This window comes from Apus apus, chromosome 3 (genome assembly GCF_020740795.1).
Source record: "Apus apus isolate bApuApu2 chromosome 3, bApuApu2.pri.cur, whole genome shotgun sequence".
In the NCBI taxonomy this organism is placed as follows: Eukaryota; Metazoa; Chordata; class Aves; order Apodiformes; family Apodidae; genus Apus; species Apus apus.
Window position 1 is genome coordinate 45,289,052 of NC_067284.1, and position 6,000 is coordinate 45,295,051.

Here is a 6,000-nt window from a genome sequence, read left to right on the forward strand (position 1 = left end):
GCGCATAAATGTGTCCAAGAGGAACAGCACAAGATTTTGTTCTTGCTTCTTCCATCACACAGTTTATCACACAGTATCTTAACATTCTGCAATGAGAATGTGTGAAGATGGCTGATAAACATGGAAATATGAATTATTTTGTACACTTCCTACAGTATAGTCTGGATGATGAGTGTATTTCAGTCCCTGGATGAGAAATTGGTATTTAAGTCTCAGAAGGAACAAGGGTGATCTAGAATAAAGCAAAAGCCAGCAACTGGGAGTTGGTACTGAGAGAAAGAAGTTATAAGAAGTTCTTTCACCTACATCCCCTTCCTATTCTTTTGGGGTTTTTTATATGCTCTTGGTGTCTTTATGTGTTCCAATGATAGAAAGGCCATAAATGGCTCTCCGTGGGAGACATAAAATGCCAGAAAGTGCTGCTGAAAATGTAGGCTGGGTCTGTGTTGCTAACAGAGTCAGCCTATGGGAGTCAGACTTGCTACTTGAAAAGGTGGGTATCGGTGTCATTTTTATTTGTATTTTTTCCTTCTAGTTCAAGATGTCAGAAATACATTATCTATTTTGAGAAGAGCGGCAAGGGTGACCAACCTCTAGGTGAGGTTAGCCCTTCTGTGTTCAGGTTTACTGGCTCCAGCTTTCATTGTTGAAGGATCCTTTTCCTGGCTGGAATTTCCTGCAGCTGAGGTAGTAAGAATTCAGCTTTTTTTAAAGGGCCAAAGTTTATTGGTCATTGTTGTTGACCATGAGGATCTGCATGCCTCACACTGTTGTAGCCCTGACAGAGGAGCTGTCAGTACATCGGTGGAGGGTAAATTAGATAGGTTCTAATTTTACAGTTTAATAGCAGAACCAGAATGTAAAAGATGCAATCAAATGGCCATGTTGATTTGTGAGGTTTTTTGTCTTTAATGCCCCCACACCATTTTACGTAAGCTGGATTTCTTACAAATATTTTGCTGCTTTGAAATGTGCTAGAAGCTTGTGTGAGACCTTGACAGAGCTGTTGTCATTTGTGCTGAAGGGAGGTCTGGCTTGAGATGTTGCCAGCAAAAAGGAAGAGCACAGTGGCATCGGTGCAAGCCTGCTCACGCTACCTCATCACCTCTGCCCCACCACATGGGCATCACTCTTGGGGATTCTACAGATGATTTTCACAGAACTTAAAAGCTGGCATTACGACTTAATATAGGAAGCATCTGATGGTGTGTCCTGAGATCAATAAGAGGCAAAATAACTTATTTAAAGCCATGCTGCCAGTATGATGGGCCTGGGAATTACCCTAGGCCGATGCCTTAATTGCTGAATGGTTCAGCTCCATTGTGATTCCATTTCTTCCCTATGAAATAAGGGTCTTGACCACACAGAGAGGCATACATTCAACAAAACCTTCTAGATTTTGTTGCCACATACCTGTCATGCCTTAGGAGAAGCAGTTCCCTTGCTTGTGCCTTGGAATGCCTTGGGAAGGGGCTCTTTGGGTAACGTTATAGTTTAATAGGGAATAATCAAAATCTTTTAGTCTTGAAAGATCTCTTCAGAGAGAGAGGAAGAATCAAGTAAGGGGGCAAACAAAATAAGATGTGCGAGGAACACAAATATTTTCTTTCTCAGTTTTCTTCAGGATAAGAAGCTCTGACGACTATATGCTCTACATATTTGACATTAATTCATTTTATGGGCGTTGGCACTGCAGAGAATATATATTTATAGGGATGTATTCACACAACTTCTTCTTCACACAGACTACTGATTTAGATGTCTAATTTAGGAGCACAGGCTCTCTCTGTAGTCAGCGGAGCCTAAATTAACCTCTCTGAATTACCCCCTGAAAAGACATACCTTTCTCCTCTGACCTCAGAGCGACCTGAGGCTCCTAATTTAGGCCCACAAGTCACATGCCTGGTCTACTAGCCTTGTGTAAATAGTATTCTGATGAAGTGTTGGTCCTGGCACTGCTTTCTCCCCACAGGCAGTGAACTCTTTGGAAGATCTGTTTTGTCAGAGTCGAGTGTGTCTGAAGGGAAGGATCACCTGCCCTGGCTGGATGTAGCCAGATCTATGTGCCACAGTGGCCTGAGAGCAAAGAGACACTTGGAGATAACTGTGCACAAAGGGAAAAGGAAACTCCCTGTTGTGGACACAGCTATGCATCCTAGACTTCAGGTGGCAGAACATGTAGCAGAAGAAAGTGCCTGCAAGCCAATACATGCATGTACAAGCTTCTATGGATTTTGCCTTAGGATGAACACAGATTTATAAAAAACCCAAAAAAACCCAAACAAAAAACCAGTCCCAAAAGGAAGAAAAACCCACCCCAAAATAACCCACAAGTGTCTGCAGAAGTGGAGATTAATAAAGTTAGGACCAGAAGGGGGCTGTGAGCTCCTGGCTTCCACATCTGCTTCTTGCTGAGGGCTCTTCCTGTGACCCTGCACAAATTGCAGATCTCTTGCTCATTCTCCACCTCTTTGCAGTGAGAATGATTTTATTTACAGGAGGTGATGTAATGAGATTGTTGTGAGGGGACGTGACTCAATATTTGTATAATGCTTTGAAGATGGAAAGTGCTAAGCTAAGTATTGTTATTTGAAATGGCAACAAAATAAAACAAAATATGTTCTGTGCAGCCTTTAAGCCAAATCCATTTTCAGTTACTCTTCCAAGCAGAAATTCAAAATCAAAGTAAAAAGCCTTGCCAACTGGAACTTTACAGCTTGATGGGAAAGTTAGAAAGAGAATTAATTGGGTTTTAAATAGTTGTAACTGTATTGTGATGGAGCATGACCTGGAGCACTCATCTACTCCTGGTTGCCAGTCAGCTTGGAACTACGAATTAAGGCTTGCTCAAGGGAATCTTTATTTCTGAGAAGAAAAATAGTTGAGCTATCTTGCATGGCATACTGTATAAACTGTCAGAAACGGCCTCTCTGCAAACATGAGCTTTTTCCACTTGAGGCTGCCTATTTTGCAGTAATGTGACACAGCAAAAGACTTGCAAAGCAACATAATTGCCAAAAACCACCACAGAGCACCTGGGAGGGAATTGCTGTCCCCTCCCGGACAGTTGAGGCTCTGACACTGCCCCAAAGAGCTGCTCTGGATGGGGCAAGTATTCTCCTAGCACTGGGCGAGCTTCGGGATCGTGTTCTTGACGCTCTGTGCTGGTCCCCTCAGCCTCTGCTTCAGGGCCATGACAAGAGGAGCTTCCCTCTGGATTGGGGTTATCAGTAAGCAGACAGTGTTTACTCACACTGTAATATATAAGAATTTGCTGTACAGCTTTTATACTCTTTGTGATGGCTTTTAATGTCTCTTGTCTCCCTTTTGGGAACACAGAAATTATTGTTCTGAATCAGACTGAGTTCAGCATTCCAGCAGGAGCAGTTAATGTAGCCAACTGAAAACAGCATTAAGGATAGCTGGGATTCAAAATTGTTTCTACCTCACGTTTGATGTTTTAAATATGATAGCAAAAATCTGCTTAATGCATGTTCTCTATAAAATGGGCATAGTAACACCCTCCCTTCCCAGGAGCACTGCTAAGTCCAGATCGTTTGCAAAACACTTTCAAGTCTCATTCTGAAATTAGCAAAGTTCAACTATTTTTGCCTACCAAAAACCTGCCTCTTTTAAGGAAAGGTCTATGTACATTGGATTTATATTTTACACCTGATGTTCAAAGGGACTGGAACGTGTCTCTCAGCCTCTTGTGTTTGGTGGGATTTGTCAATATGAAGCACCTTTATAAGAGGGTTATTCATGGCTTTCTCGCTTTCACTGAGCACACTGTTTTCTTGCTAAACCATCCTGTTTGAATTTTGCTGTTCTGTGCAGAGGTATGCCTTCAGATCCTATTTTTTGTTTTCTTAATACTTTTGAAGTTACTTTTTCCTAAAATACGACTCTCAGTAAACATTTCAGCACTTTAATTTGGCATAAATTCCTACTTGAATATTAAAGTTCCAAAATAGTTTTAGGAGCAAATAATAATAATAATAAAAAAAGATGGCTTTGGGAACCTTTCTTTTCAGTATCTTTTTGTTACATTAAACTATATACATAAGTAACTGCCTTATAAACAGCTTTATATTGCACTCTATTGCAAACCATTGGAACAATATGCCATAATGTGTTGCCAATGGCATAACATTATATGCCACAGTTTCTGCAGCCAGAATTACCAAGATGATTGGAAAGATACAATGTTTTTAGAAACGGGCATAGAAAAATAACCTTAGATCTAAACTCTCTAAGTCACAAGTAGTAGAACAAAAGAAAAAATACAAATACATTTTTCTTCTCAGAAGCAACATGAGCCAATGCAATTCTGCTTGCTGAAATGCTTTTCCTGTCATATTCCAAGTAAAATTTCTATTTCCTTTAAAGCTATGCTTGCTGTGACAAAAATGCTCTGTTGCATAAATAATTTTTGCTCACGTTTGGAAAGCTGATTCTATCTGAGAATCAATTAGTTAGCTGTCAGAAGAAAGTAAGTATCATATATTCATGAACACTTTGTGGACTGAGCAGTGTTGAAACACCTGTGGCAAACACTCATGACTTGAGGTCTGGCAATATTAAAAGTACAGCACAGGGCTGATTTTCTGCCCAACCAGTTCTGGAGAGAAACCTATATAATTAGTCAGCTGCTTATACTTTATTCTGAAGTATAAATGTAGCATTGCAATTTAAAACTGTGTCCTGTAATTCTTAGGCACAGCAAACATTGGACTGGCTTTTCAATTCCTGTTCCCTAAAGTGTTCCTAGTGCCACAGGTGCCGTCTATCACTGAACACAGAGTGCTTGTCCCAAAGGGCTAATCTTGCAGATCGTCCCTGCTCTAAATTTCCGTGCTTCCTCCCTTGGAGGCCACTTGGCAGGATCAAGCCTGAAGCCAGTGCTGTGAGGAGAGACCTTTCAGAGAACAGGAGAAAGACAGAAGAGCTGTGCTCTTGCTGGGGTGGGTCTAGTACATTCTGTCTTTGCTCTCCTGTCTTGATCACGTTGAGATGTGTATGAGTATACATCCTCTCTCAACCACATGCCAACAATCCCTTGGCTTTATGACCACCTGAGTCCCATGTGTCTCCAGGTAGGCTGGGAGGGGGATTAAGGGGAGGTCAGTGCCAGTGTTGGGGCTACAGCCACTGGACAAAGGGCAGGCACCTGTGATGCTGAGGAAAATTTTAAGCCATTAGTTTCTGTACTGTGGGAATGGTTATATTCTCTGTATCCTGATGTAGATGGAGAGGCTCTATAGGCAGGGGGAAGTACTAGTGGAAAACTCCAGTGTCATGGTCTGGGATTTTCTGTTTTTTAGTCAAACTCCAGAAAACCTTTTACTTTTTTATGGGTGTAGCAATCAGCTACCAAAATGGGAAATAGAGGAAAAGATGGTCAGTACTTTTACAATGTTTCACAAAATCTTGATAAAAAAATTAATCCTAAAATCACTAAAAGATACACATCTTTTCCAGTTATTATCTTGATGACCTTGAGTTTTCAAGTACTTTCTGAAACACAATCAGAAACTCATGAGACTTGGTTCCACATGGTGCAGCTTCTTATGCCCAATGAACAGAGACACTACCTAACCCCCCCAAAAAAAACCCACAAAAAAGCAAACCAAGCCCCCCCCCCAGCCCCAACATATAAAAACCTCTTGCTTGAAAAGCTTTGACAGAAAATAAGGCACTATTAACTGAGGGACATGTGTGCTTCCTTTATGTCAGGACTGTTTTGGGTGTCAGCTGTTTGATGATTGTACATTTCAATTAAGGCAGGGCACATTGATGTGTGCAATTTTATTTGAGCTTGTATTTCCTTGTAAGCCTAATGAACTTATTCAGCCCCACAAGCATGAACAAGCCTGTCAGGTATCTCTGCCAGCAGCCTTTGGCAGAGATCCCTGTGCAGATAGTGTGAGGTAGTATAATTCAGTAGAGTGAATTGTCCAATTCTACAGAAATCCAGCTATTTTACTTAGTACAATGCCA